The 15,608-nt window shown below is 42.6% G+C and overlaps 1 protein-coding gene across 3 annotated transcripts in view; it reads right to left on the bottom strand.

The window, feature by feature from the left end:
- Positions 1-15,608, bottom strand: part of LOC128744465 (uncharacterized) — a 77,187-nt gene that overhangs the window by 27,141 nt on the left and 34,438 nt on the right. The gene's annotated exons all lie outside the window — the stretch shown is intronic.

Genomic DNA, 15,608 nt, shown 5'->3' with positions numbered 1-15,608 from the left:
CCGGTTTTAAACTGATACATGGATAACAATGACATCGAAAGTTCGCCCGATTGAGAAGTTTTGGGCCGTCATGGAGACAAGCTTCGGTATGAAATAGAGAGGGTAAATGAGGAAGCGTCCAACATAGCTCCAGCTATCCCAAGCCCCTACCTAGCACCTCTATGTGGCCTGACCCGGTAATGCTCTATTGAGTAGCCAAGCTAGGAGGTGCGATGCAGGGTGGTTCCCGGCTGCCTGATCTCAAAATTGCTGGTTTTGGTGACGGCTGAGCCACACGACCTTGTTAGTGGGTAAGTTTAATATAAAGTATTTTAATTATTTGTTTCGTTTTAGCTCATGAGAGGTGCTTCAAACAAACAGTGTACAGTGAAAACTCTGGTTGATAAAAGTTTGAGTAAGGCTCATGGATACCAGCAGAAAGAAAGAAATTAATAATGGAAGCACTGATGGAAACTCAAATCATGCAACTCTATTCCATTCGAAGCGCTGCTGGTGAGATTGTTCTATTTTTGTCCATATATCTTCATATAATGTATATTCATATAACACTTATTTTATTACATTGTCATACCATCATTGTCGTAAAGGGGAAGAAGCATCAGGGTATCGAATGAATCGAAGACTGGATGAGGGATGTGGTAACCAGCCCAAGTCATACCCGGCTAGAAATCTAATCTCCAAAATGAGCAAAATGACTCATGATTTTAGGTTTCTAGCTTATGTTTTATGAAAATACACCGTGAATCATGATATCACGAACTTCTTGCAGTACAACACAACGCTGAACTATTATTCATGATTTTGAGCCGCCACATACCATAGTTTAATCATGATTTGACAGCAATTCAAACTTCATGATTTCATGATTTTATTCATGGTATCGGAATCAGATTTCTTTCCATGTATAAGGTCGGAGAGGATTTTGACGCGCCCTTCTAGCACACAAATCAACACGCAAGATAAGTTTGCACGGCGAAGTTATGTATCTAGAAACCGAAAGTCTATGCTAGAAGGAGTGTCTCATATTCCCGTGGAATCATATAAGCGACATTGCTTATAGATCCACCCAACCCCGCTTGGTCCTTCACGAACAGCATTGACATGAAGGATGTTGGGTAGATAAATTCGATTCTGCAGTAATTCTACTTGCATACAATGGGAAACCCTTGAGCTGATGGTGGCTACCCCCATACATACATACATACATCATGAAGGCAGGCTTCGGTGTTACAAAACGAGCAGATGTAAACCCTAAGTTTGGTTTCAAGGGTTAAAGTGGCATTTGAAGAGGAGATTCCATAAAGTGGATCTGACACACCTTTCGGAGAGGAGCAAACGAGATCTGCAGAAAAGCTCTCGACTGGAACCCGTAACAGCCACATCCAGGTTGTTGAGGAGAACCTGTCCTGACGACATGCAAAAGCCATAGTGGATAACCGTTGGCAGTGGAGATCTCTGATTTCATCCCTTTGTTCTGCCGGACCGGCGAATATGGGATCTTACTTACTTTGCAAGCAATGAAATAAAAACCTAACCTTATTTCCCGAATGTTTGAAGAAAATCCGACTTAAAATAAGGTTCGAGTGGGTATTTTCAGCCTATTAAGCGGTGGATAAAATAATATCCATGAATTACGTAGAAACTGTATGTACTCGAGACAAGATTTTTATACCAATTGGTTGGTTAACCTGTACTGAATATCTGAGTATATACTGGTTTTAATAAAACGCTATTAAATTCTAGTTACAGTCGCGAGAAATGATAAGGTTGTTGCGACTACTTTAGGCCTATTTTTTACGGTGGTGTCTTTGTGCTTCCCACGAGTGTGGTTGGCGAGAGCGGATACACGAAAGCGGTTGCTTCTATTTTTCGGCCTAATTACGTGCTAGTGGATTTGATGTGGCTAAAAATTAAAAATTTACTTAAATTAAATTAGGAATTTACTTACATTTTATGAAAATAATAATAACACATTAAGGTTTATGAGTGCTACATTCGTTTCAGTATTGTTATATAGCGGCAAAGTTTTCGTTTGGGAAAGATCAGCAAAAGAAAAGCAATCCCATTTTTCTGGGTGTGTCTCACTTTTTCAGAATACAGTCGTAAGGACGAAAATCCAATTAAATTAACAAAGCTAACCGATGCACATCGTGGACCGAACATACCGGCGGAAATGAGAAAGTTCTTTAAAACTTCGAACTAGCCTGCGTTACCTAATGCGGACTCGTGCCGAGCGCAAGAATAACTGAGGATAACGAAACAACTCACATCGATGATTTGACGACGGAAGTAAAGAAATTGGGTTCAGGTTTATGGCTCAAAGATTGTGCTCTGCAATTGATAGGAGTAGCTTTTAGTAATAAATTATGGACTGCTGCAACTAGGTTGACAGGCCAAATATCGCAATATCGGTACAGACGAGCTTGGGAATGCAAAAATTTAAAGTTTTATTTTATCCGCTACATTCTCCAGACGTTGCTATTACTATCTGTTTAAAAATATGACACACGGCTTCGCTGCCCTACCAGCACAGTCGTTACAAACTAGTTGTGGCAACCGGATTATGACTAATTTTAGTCGCAAATAAGTTTCTGCAACCGTAAGTGCGTAAAATGTGCTACTGGGCCAAATTTGGAAGTTTTCTCTATGCTTCTCGATCTTGAGCTGCCACTCTTCAGACGCCCCTAACACCCGCTGTTCTAGCATCATCGTCAATAGCACTCATCCGGGTATGGGGTCTTCCTCGAAGTCGAAGGCCACTGCCGGGTTCCCTGCTGAATATTGTTTGTAGTAGAATATCCTTGCTACTAGGCCAGCCCATGCATCGCTGCCCAGAATTGATTGAGGTCTATAAACAAATGGTGAGTCGGCAAGTTAACATTTCGGAATTTATCGAGGATTTGTCGCAAGGTGAACATTTGGTCAGTCGCGGAGCGTAGCTCTAGAAAACAGCACTGGTATTCACCAACAAAAGTCTCCCGCAACGGCCTCAGTCTAAGAGACACCATGAGGGCGAGATTTTGTATGCAGAATTGAGGAGAGTAATGCCATTGCTGCACTCGAATCGATGGCTAAAGAAAAGGTGATCTTTTATTCGTCAATTTCAAGAAACGGTTGATTCCAGACCAGGCTTCATTAGCTGTTTTTGCTCATTTAACTACAGCGCATCAGCGAATTGGGAAAAGGTGTGTATAAGGCAATTATATAGCTAATTATTATCTACAATATTGCTGAAGAACGCATAGTTGTATCTTCTGATTATTACTATTATTACAATAATTTATCTGAACAATGTTCTTAATAAATGGGTTAACGTCAAATTCATATAATATTAGATGTCTTCAGTTTCGTCACAAATTTCTGTGTAGTTTCATTAAAATCGAAAATTTCATCAGTCAATTCAAAAGTCCTAATGCAGGCGGTAATGGGCACGTTGTGAAGTATGGAAATTTATGCGAAACAAAAGCGTCGGCAAGTCAATGTCAGTCAAATCAGTTTTGCAATAAAAATAGCCTGAAGCAGTTTCCGACGACGCTCGAGCGTATCAATACCCAGTAGACGGCAACGCTCTGGATACGATGGTAGGTTAACAGGATCGCGCCAAGGAAGCTCACGTAGCGCAAATCGGACAAATCTTTTCTGGATACGTTCAATCCGCAAATTTCAAGACAAATGTTGAGGGAACCAAATCAAATTACAGTTTTCCAGAATTGGACGAACCAAAGAGCAATAAAGAGCTTTCAGGCAGTGTGGATCCTTAAAGTCACGGGAAATTTTCGAGATAAAACCAAGTTGACGTGCGGCTTTCGATATCAGAGTGGCATGGTGTAAGTGAAAAGTGAGATTAGAGTCAAGAACAACACCGAGATCAGCTATAGAGTCGACTGTCTTTAGCTTCAGTCCGTCCACATGATAATTAAACAATATTGGGTTTAAAATACGGTGAAACGTTATCACTTCACATTTGGCAATGCTGATCACGAGCCAGTTTCTCCGACACCAGCTAACGATATCATTTATCAAAGTTTGCAGACGCCGTTAATCTTCCGTGTTTCGAACTTCTAAATACAATTTTAGATCATCAGCGTATACCAATTTGCAGCCAGATGGTAGTAACAGCGTGACGTCGTTGAAGAACAGCATGAATAACAAGGGGCCCATGTTACTTCCTTGCGGCAGTCCCGAATTATTGGTAAACTCCGAAGACGTACATGCACCGACTTTAACGCGTAAGATTCTTCCACGTAGGTATGAACTTAACCATTCATCGAATCGACAAGAAGCTCCAAGTCGCGAAATTTCACGCAGAAGTATACCGTGATCGATACGATCGAAGGCGGCTTTTAGATCAGTGTAAATGACATCAATTTGTGCTTTTTGTTCCATTTTCGAGATACACGATGAAGTAAACTCCAGTAAATTGGTACATACAGAGCGACCCGGCACGAATCCATGTTGAGAAGTGGAGATGTAATTCTTCGTCCGGGAATGGCCATTTGCGTTCATAGCTAAAAGACTGCACAAAAACAGCCTGTTCCAGACTAATCGGTTCTTTGGATGACTAATAGACGTTAGTCGTTTAACATTAAACGGAATGGACTCACATGATTCCACATTCCGCGGTTTGCTGCATCGTATTGTGAAATACCCGATGCTCATCGGATATATTACTTCGCTGAATCAATGAGTAATCTAACTCGCGCGTTCTGGGATCAGCGAAAATCCCAAAGGAAGCGCGCTGTTGTCATCGCGTCGCGCAGCGTGCGAGTGCGCTCACCTGTGTCATATAAGCAAAACGTAATAGTAAAACTGGAAATCTAACCAGTCCTACCTGGCTGGCTGCGATCTTAGAGCTAGTTCTTGAATGTGGCACGAACTTGCTCAGATCAGATCGCTGCAAGGCAGATCTTTAAATTGAACATTGTTTCGAAGCCGTCGTCGGTGTGCTCCAGCGAGCAGCCGCCACCGCTTGCTCTAGAACCGGATTACTAACCAGAGATAGCAACCCACAACCGGTGTCGGCGTTGTTTTTTTACGAAGTAGGAAGTGTTTTTTTCTTCGAGTCTGACTGGCTGTTTGCGTGTTTGACGTAGAGCCGCTTGGTGTAAATTATTGTCGCCAAGTGATTCCAAAGTCTGAGACCAATTGCGTCGCCAGTTTTGGGGAAGGTGTGTCTATCCGGCAGTCTAATTTAAATAAATAAATGGCTCAATAAAATCTTAACAGAAAGTGAAATCCGTGGGTTCACCGCTTTTAGATGACAACAAGTTGATAAAATATTGACAGCAACGAATCATGCTCGCATTCTAAAATACTGTATCGAAACTGACTAATTGTAGCTCGTAAATCCCATACAATTCGATTATACCCAATAAAACAATTGATAAAATTGCAGCCTTATCTTAATGCAGCACTGGGGGTCTCCTCAATATATTCGAGCAACAACATTGGTTCATGCAATCAAGCGCCATCGTAACGCCTCGTTAATTGTTTCTTATCTCAAAAATTTCACCAACACCTATTGCTTAACTTTCACTCTTATCTGGCCAAAGATCTGCCGAACATACTACGCACAGTCTCAGCAGCGTAATTGATTTCCGAATAAGACCGGCTGGATCGCAACAATACCGGTGCTGCTTGCCACACAGCTGTTCGCCTTCGATCGAAATTGTTTCCTCTCTAACGGAGGCATCTTCAAAGAAAAACTCATCGTCGCACCCCTCTCCGGGATGCCACCTGCTACCAGCAGCGGGCTGGGTGCGATTCCATTTTCTGACGAATGTTCGCTGGTCAGTAATACAATGCTATCAATGTATTTTGTTTTACTTTTAATTTATTATACCCATCCGATTGTGACTTCATCAGCATTAAGATTATTAAATTGATTGATCTGATATAGTTTGTTAACAACAACGGAGGTGAAATGTTTGTTTCTCGCGAACCATGCATCGAATGTGAAAATTACGTCACATTAAACAATTGTGCATACGAAAGTTGATGATTAGCTCTGTATGAGTACTAATTAATTTCTCATCGTACTAGTTACCTGAACATGATATGAACTGCCAGATGTTAACATCTGACATCTGGCGTTATGAACATCGCTTCCGAGTTTTGATTCTTGTTAATTAATTGATCGAAGGCATTAAAGATTCTTACGAATAACATAATTTATTCATCAAATGAGCACAAATGAATTTTCGGAAGTGGAGTAAAAATTAGGCTGCAAAACTAAGCCACCTTACTAACCCTGACTGAAATCAGTTGATTTCATTTATCCTAGCGGAACACCATAATACCTTCATCATCATTCAAACGTGAATTAACATAGTTGGTCTATCGAATTAAATCGAATCAAAAATTGAATACCTAATTTAAAACGAAACAATAATCACGACGTGCGTTTCCAACTGTGCACTATTGACGTGCTGACCGCACCTCGCTCAACCATACGGCAGGCCCGGAAATCAGATGATTTTTTTGTTTTTTGTTTTTTGCGGTTCTAGTTCTTTTTTCAATCAAGAGATCATCTTATGCCGGTGTATTGTATCAAGGCGAAAGAACGAGTTAGAAAACTTGAAAAAGTCACGTCAGCCATCGTCCGCGGACAAACAGAGTCAGCAGCAGCGAGAAGCACAGCAATAGCAGGTGATAAGCCTTCAGATACGGCGTGTGCGAGGTCCACTTCGGAGTCGGTGCAATTCGCAACAATATATCGAACAACCTCGAGTGTGATAAGCGTGTGCTAAACGTTAGACCCGGACTGTAGGAATCAGACCTGGACCAAGTGGCGCCCGCTTTGTGGATGACCAGTTCGTAGAGTTGGTCCAAAACGAGCAAAGTTTTGCACGAAATATCGTGATAAACAATTGAATTGCTGTGGATATTTTTTTTTACTTCACTTCATAAACTGCTGCTCTGACTGGCAGCCGGTCGAACAGTATGTTTGGATTGCTTCCCCTCTCTGCCATAACCTAGAGGCTCTATCGTGTGCCAAGTTTTATCGCTGCTAAATGATCTTATTTGGTTAGCACTTCACTTAGCTGCTATCATCAAGAGCTTGCCCTGTCAAATGGTGGCGTCGAAGAGTGAGACGAACGAGATTTGCGGTTGTCTTGCTTGTCAGCACATGAACAACTAACTAACTAACACATATGACAGTCTGGGCTGTCTTGTTGGCAAAAGATGCGCAATAGACCACAATATTCTGATACCTATCTCGGCTGTAATTGGATGTGATGCAAAAGAATGAAACTGGAACAGGTCTTGCAGAACGCTGCTGCAAAAACGATAAATAATTAATGAGTATTTTCTTTCGACGACCGACGGTACCGGTTCGTCTAGAGCGCATTTGTGCAAACCCGGGACGGAATGGGAAAGCGGGACAACATCGCCATCGGGGCGGTAAATATTAGTGGCACTCAGTGCTCAGCCACTGCCGCAGGGTCGCTCCACACAAACCGAGAAAGCGCTAGTGGGTACTAAATGATGCCACTATTAAATGTAGGTGCATGGCAATAGAATAATGATGACGCAGCGGGATTTTCAAGTTTGTATAGGAATAATGAACATCCGTCCGTCCGATCGGTCAGGTACCGTTGCAAGACTAAATGACGCAAGATTGTAAAGAGAACTGTTGCATCCAGAGCGTTTAATAGGGCAGACTACAACTGGTTTCCGTTGGTTTTTTGTTTGCTAAACTATATTTGTTATCATTTGTTGGTTGACTTGGCTATTTTTTCCGGTACTAGTTATTTTCTAGTCATTATTATTAGGATAACGATAGTGAACTGCTCAACCACTAGTTATTTTTACATTTTTGAACTTTTGCTATTCGTTCATTTCTAGAAAAATGTAGATATGTAAGTATATCATACAATTCTATAGAACATATATTTTCTCTATCGACAACGGACCAAATCTTTGTGTTGCGAAAAATCCTCCAAAATCGCCGCGAATGTCAAGTCCTTGCGCACTACCTTTTCATAGATTTCAAGGTCATGTACGATACTATCGACCGTGAAGAACTGTGAAAAATTATGAACGAAAACGGCTTTCGCTGGAAGCTGACAAGACTGATTAAGGCCACGATGGACGGTGTACAGTGCTGTGTGAGAATACCGGGCACGTTATCAAACCCGTTTGAAAAACGCAGGGGGCTTCGACAAGGCGATGGTATTTCCTGTCTCCTGTTCAACATCGCGCTAAAAGCTGTTATGAAACGTGCGGGTGTAACATGCGAGGCACGATCTTCAATAAATCTAGCCAATTTATCTATTTCGCCGGCGACGTTGATATTGTCGGAAAGGCATTCCGTTTACCAAATGTAAAGTAGTTAAGGTTGGATTTGTGCTGAATACGTCTAAAACCAAGTACCTGTTAGCAGGAGGAACCGAGCGCGGTAGAACTCGCATGGGCAATACTAAGATAGTCAATGGGGACGAGTTTGAGGTGGTGGACGAATTTGTATACCTCGGGTCGTTGACGTCGGATAACTGCTGCCTGTTTCGGATATATTCTTGCCGGAAGTCGAGCTTACTACGAACTCCCCAAGACTCTAAGATTATATTCACTCCCGTTCTAAATGTACCGTGTACGAAATGCTATCAAGACCAGTAGTCCTCTACGGACACAAATCGTGTCACACGATAAGCGGACACAGGACCGGCGCTAGCCAATCTGTCGTTCCACGCAAATTGTCAAAATGGCGCCCCAGAACAAACTAAAAACAGCCGGCGTTGCTGTGTTGCTATGACATTTTACTACCTACACATTCGCAAACGCACAGCCTCGTAGCGTCTTTCTGCATAACCACTCACGAGGCAAACAACTCGTGAGCAGCCAGCTACCCGTGAAGGCTAGCGGCACACTCATGTGCAAATATATCACCTCTGTTTTCTAACTCCTATCTCTACCTCCACCAGGTGCCGGCTGGGGTACGGCAGCCAAAGTTGCGCACCTGGTGGTACGCAACCTTGGTTGTGGGTGTGGGCACACGGGGAGTGAGTTATTTTCTCAGCTGGCTCAGCACAGAGAGAGAGACTCTCAATCGGTCTGTTTAACACAATCTGCAGTTATACCCTTTGGCGGTTGGTGCCGAATTGTACGTTTGGGCAAAAATTGAGCCATGGGACCTGTTCCTGCCATGAGAGTCGGCAAATCAGGAGCCCCTAAGTCAAGGTCTAACTCCGTGCCGATGACTGAATGGCTGGAGGGGTGAAAACATGCCAGTCGCGAACGGAGTGTTTTGGGCATCTTGCCCATACTGTGCCATACGGGGCTCTGGTACGGTCGATCTTTGTTGTCCCTAGCGTTTCGTGGAAACAACATATGAGTCCTGCCCAATTTCCCTTATGGGTTTTACGCCAAGTGCGTTATGGCCAACATAATTGGCTTCGCTTACAAGTTGCTGTCTGATATGTGTTGGAGATTGTTTGTGCATATACTCCGCTAGTCAAATAGTTAGAGTCGCACAAATAAATCTTCAACACAAACGGGCAGCAAATTTGTATTTATGCGAAAAACTCCATCCATTATCACCATCGCATTGGTTCAGGAGCCATATTTTCGCAAGGGGTACTTTCATTCGACGGATATTGGAAACCAGAACTTTGCTGTTTTCAGCAAAACTGGTATGACAAATCCTCGTTTGATGCCCAGGGCATGTATATTGTTGCATAGGTCAATAAGTGCATGCCTTGTCCCTGAGTTGACTACTCGAGATATTTGTGCAGTCACAGTAGAACACGTCGTGAATGATGTCTATAGGCGCTATGTCTACTTACCACATGATGAACCGTCTCCCAGCGACGATTTCAGAAATGTGGTGAGATACTGCCAATCTAATGTATTTGGGCTTCCGCTCATTGTAGGCAGTGATGCCAATGCCCATCGCATCATTTGGGGCAGCTCGGATATCAATCTGAGAGGCTTTGATTTGATGGAATATTTGAGTAATACCAACCTTGGAATACTCAACATTGGCAATTGTCCAACTTTCATACGAGCTGGTAGAGAGGAAGTGTTAGATGTAACACTCTGCTCTAACAGGATCAGTCATGAGTTGGCACAATGGCATGTTTCAAATGAAACACCAATATCTGATCATTGCTTTATATATTTTGATCATTTGGGTGTCTCCTTGAACGCTGCAACATTTCGCAATACGAGATTTTCCGACTGGGAACTCTTTGAGGAGGAACTGGCGACGAAATTTCAAGGATTCGAACCGACGATAGAGTCATTGATCGACTTGGATGTGGCTGTAGCTGTCACAACATCTTTTATTGCGGAAGCTTTTGAAGTAGCCTGCCCGCTAAAAACTATTAAAACGACTAGAAACGTTTCCAGTTTCAGCGAGGCAAGTCGACTTAATAAAATACTGTCAAAATCGAAAGATTATCAGGTTCATAACATTCGAAGTTCGAACGGTGAATACTGTTCGAATGACAATGAAATCCTGGAATGTCTCTTTTATAGTCACTTTCCAGGCTGTGTGGAACCTGAAGTTCGAAACGATCCAGAAATCGTTTTAGGTGGCTTAGACTCATAGGTTTTTGCTCGGAGACTTGTCACAACTGAAGCGATTGAGTGGGCCGTGAACAGCTTCTCTCCATACAAATCTCCTGGACCAGATGGAATATACCCTATTCTACTGCAGAAAAGATTCAAGTACTTGAAACACATCCTGAGAAGGATGTTTGTGTGTACTATTGCTGTTGGGTACATCCCAACTCAATGGCGTGAAATAACCTAGAGGTGGACGCGCGACATACGAGCAAGCAAAAAATTTTAGACCAATCAGTCTAGCGTCTTTCTCGCTTAAATCACTTGAGCGGATTGTTGATCACCACATCCGCGAAACAAGCTTAGTAGAAGTTCCTCTTCATTCAGCACAACATGCTTATCAAAGTGGCAAGTCTACAACCACTTTATTACATGATGTGGTGGATAAAATTGATGTGGTTTTTCACAAAAGGAATCTTGCTTAGGAACTTTTTTGGATATTGAAGGCGCGTTTGATAACGTATCTTTCGCTTCCATTTTGGAGGCTGCTCGTTATCATAATGTGCCTTCAAATTATTATAATTATTGAAGGCATAAAGGCATCATAAAGTGGATAGAACAAATGCTTAGTAACCGATTGCTTTTTTCGTACTTACGGCATGCAAGCATTTGCAAGCAAAGTGTTTGTGGATGTCCACAAGGTGGCGTTCTCTCGCCTCTTTTATGGAACCTTGTGGCGGATGGCCTACTGAGGAAACTCAATCCGTCATACGGTTTTGCGGATGACTATCTCATCATAGTAGTTGGAAAGTGCATAAGCACATTATTTGACTTAATAGCAGCAGGCACTACGCGTCGCGGAAACGTGGTGCCGAGAAACTGCACTTTCGGTAAATCCGAGCAAAACATCTATCGTCTTATTTTCAAGACGTAGAAATCCCAATGGAGCTCGTGCTCTGCGCTTTTACGATTCGGACGTTGATGTTGTGAACGAGGTGAAGTACCTGCGGTTGATTCTCAACTCCAAGCTTGACTGGTCCACAAATATTGATTTCCGAATTAAAAAAGCGTGCATGGCCTTTTCCAAGTAACAATTTGGGTTTTGTTACACTCTTATGATGGTATTTAAGACCAAAATTGGTCATGAAAACCGCCTTAAGAGCACAATAAAACTCACATTGTTGCTTGGGTTGGGCAATGTAGACGAGCAATTGGCAACTCTTGGGGGCTTAAACCCAAATACATACACTGGTTATACACGGTCGTTGTCAGACCAATACTGGCGTATGGTTGTCTTCTATGGTGGCAGAGAGGGGAGATTGTGACTGTCCAGACAAAGCTAAACCATCTTCAAAGGATGTGTTTAATGGCAATGTCTGGTGCATTTACTATAACTCCTACTGCCGCCCTAGAAGATATTTTCAATATTAAACCTCTACACTTCCACCTGAAGCAAGAGGCACTAATATGTGCTTATCGACTACACGCGATTGGCCTTTGGCAGTCTGTGGACGGTTCCACTGGTCATACTCGATTGTGGTCGCAAATTGTTGCTGAGGACAAGTTTGCCCTTGCTCCTAGCGATGTAACGCTCATGCGTACTTTCCTGTATAGGACTTTCTCAAGTGACTTTCCTCCTAGAGAGGAGTGGATGTCAGGCTACATGGAAAGGAAAATTTCCGACTATGTGGTCTGTTATACCGATGGTTCCTTGTACGAAGGTCGCGCGGGTGCTGGTGTTTACTGCCGTGAGCTGGAATTGGAGGAATCCTATTCGTTGGGTAGTTACTGCACCGGTTTTCAAGCTGAAATTTTTGCAATTATGTGCGGAGCTCAGTTTGCAACTGAAAGATCTGATAGGCAAGATTATCTACTTCTGTTCTGACAGTCAAGCCGCTATAAAAGGCCTTTGTGCGGCTAATTCTAAATCTAAAACAGTCATCACCTGCCACACCCAATTAGAAGAACTAAGCATTCTAAATGCCATTCATCTGGTTTGGGTTCCTGGTCATTCTGGTATAACGGGAAATGAATGGGCTGATGAACTAGCAAGATCTGGAGCAGAAAAGTCGGTTTTCGGACCGGAACCTGCTTTACCAATTGCTGCATGTTGGATAAAACAAAAAAAATCGATCTTGGTTTTCATCTGAACATGTACGTTATTGGGAAAATCTTGAAACTTGTCGTCAAACGAAAAGTTTCATTGTTAAGCCTTGTGAGAAGGTTGCGAAATTTCTTTTGCAACACTCAAAGGTAAACTGCAGTATTCTTGTCAGATCACTGACCGGTCACTGCAGACTAAATTGACATATGGCTACGATTCAGTGCGCTGAATCGTTTCATTGTAATTTATGTGAATCCGACTACGGTACACCATATCACGTAATTTGCAACTGTCCTGCAGTAGCACAATTGCGTCATGGGCTCTTGGATCCTACGTCTTAAATGAATCGGATTTTAGGAAACTAAAATTACGAGACATTTTGATGTTTCTTACCGAAAGCGGTATCGAGCTATAAGCTCTTATTTATCATGAGTATACCCCCCAGGGGGTGTACTATTGATAAGTTAACTACCAAGGATTACAGTATCCCCTCGGGGGTACAAAAATCTCTCGGTATGTATATGTTTGTGTTTATCCAAATTCCTCATCCACCCCTTCCTATTCCTCTTGTTTTCCTTCCCGTCCACATCAGGTAAATGAACACGGGCAAGGTGGGCAAGGCACAAATCTTCCACATGATTGTGAGGAACGTGCTGCTCGAGCCAAGGATGCTGATACCTGATACCTGATACCTACACATTCGCAAACGCACAGTCTCGTAGCGTCTTTCTGCATTACCACTCACGAGGCAAACAACTCGTGAGCAGCCAGCTAGCCGTGAGGGCTAAGGTTACGGCACACTAGGATACAGATTTTGCATTACTTTTTGTTTTCTTCTTCATCTTAGGCCCCCGATACTACACGCAGGTGGGAGTGCGAGTCCTCGCGAGTGATCGGTATCCGTTGCTCAGGCTGCAATGACGAGCGAGAGCGACGACCGTGGCTGTTAGCTAATTACACACTCGCAAAAGTAGTTGCAGTGCATAAATAAACGAGAGCGGGAGTCCGAAAGGAATGCTTATGCCGGCGTGTTCGTTAGAAACACTTCGCGTGTGTGAGAAAATTAGCCCACATAAGTGTGGGCTTAGTGTTGTGAGTGTTGTTCTTTTGAATAATTGTCAGTTTCTAGAAACCCACTATTAGAATGATAAACCTTCAAAAACTAAAAAGTTCGGTTCATATTTCTTGTTACATCAAAACCTTTCTACTTCAACGATGTTGCATTCTCGCTTGGTTATATATCTAGGCAGTGGAACACTGTTTCGAGGACTGCCTTCATTTGCAAATGTTGCTAAACGTGTTCGTCAGTTGGTGCCAACTGAACAAACTTGGTATCAGTATCGCAAAATGCAACGTTTGGAGTCGTTAAAATTTAAATTTCCGTCCGTTGACAATCAACGATTAGACAAGAAAACGTAATAGTATTTCCTTTGAAAAAGGCTAAAACCGAATCGTCAAGCAGTATAAAAATGCCGTTTCCGATACATAACCGACTGTACAGCCAAAAAACCCCAATAATATACATCTCAGTCGATCTCAACAACATAAATACAATGGCGAACATACATGAGAGCTTCTTCATGCAAAATGCAACGTTAGGACCTTTTACCGTTCTACAGTTCCATGTCCTTATTTACTTGCCTTTAATCAAGCCAAATGTTCCGAGTCGAATTTTCTTGATTTTTCGTAGTAAGGTGGGTTTAGGTAGGTTGCCTTACTAGAACCACGCTACCGAGTCTCATGGGGCTATCAACTCAGCTGCCGAGACAACACATTTCTTGATTCAGCCACCCATTCCAGATCAGACGTTGTCATGAGCCGCTGTACTCTGGAATATAACCGTGTCCTTGATTGAGAAATCGTCATGCCGCCAAGAGCTGCCCTTGACATCGGAACAGACGCTCAAGACTGACGAAGCGTTCGCATGAGTACCTCCTTCCTAATCGGTATACGACCTATAAGTTTCCACCGGGGTTGGTTGCCCGATATCCACTAAGATTGCTCGTTTTCTGGCTGGTACCACTAGGCGGTAGGGATGGGAGCTGTTGTATAAGAGGCTAAGAACCACAATGTAGTTTATGTTAGGCATTATCCAACCAGTTTAGAAACTAGCTGCGGAGAATTTTAAAACGGTGAGCTCCCAAAAATCAGCTTTTGTAATCGCATTGGCCAGATTTCCTTAAAATATTGCAAAAATGCTTCCAATAAAGCACCGAAAAAACCGAAATTAGATACAGCATGGTTCAACGTAATTTACGGCATCGTATTGTAGCTTACATTAGGCTTTTTTAATCACTTAATACAACCGTACAATGACCGCAATTAAGAGGAGAAATCATACGCGGTACACGCCAGTCAGCGACCAAAGAAGTGCGACATAGGAGCGAAATCTAACGGCTTAAACTTTCCCAGCAGTAATTTCGCGATCATGTGTTGGCACATTTTCTTGTCTTCTGGATGGCTACAAGATTGACAATTCTACAAAACTGGAAAACGGGAAAAAATAGTAGCTTACTTACAGGGACCTCGCAGTTGGTCTCGAGGTGTGATGCTGGCCTAATAAGCCAGCCGTCGTATGTTCGAATATCGACTGGGGGAGGCTGTTAGAGCCAATAGGATCGAAGCGACTGGCCCTGCAGTTGTCCGATACTCTAACAGCTGGCTGCGAAGTCTGTCGTATAAAAACAGAAGGCCAAGTTTCGATAACGGAATGAAGCACCCAGGCTTTGCTTTTTTACTTACAGGGACAGCAGTATGCTTTTAATATGTTATTTGATGAGATGTGACAATCTCACTTTATACTCAGAACTCACAGTTTTGTCTACCGGGAAAAATTTCTATCGAAACGATGACTAAGTTCACACGATGATCAAATCAAAATTTATGCAAAAGCGCAACAGAACCGGCTGACTGAATAACGGAAGATGCATAATTAACTAACTGATGCTCAATGCAAGTTTTTTGTTCAGCGAATACTCAGAAGTCGAGTCGAAACCAC

The sequence above is a fragment of the Sabethes cyaneus genome, chromosome 3, assembly GCF_943734655.1.
Source record: "Sabethes cyaneus chromosome 3, idSabCyanKW18_F2, whole genome shotgun sequence".
Classification (NCBI taxonomy): domain Eukaryota; kingdom Metazoa; phylum Arthropoda; class Insecta; order Diptera; family Culicidae; genus Sabethes; species Sabethes cyaneus.
This window is presented reverse-complemented; position numbering and strand designations above follow the sequence as displayed.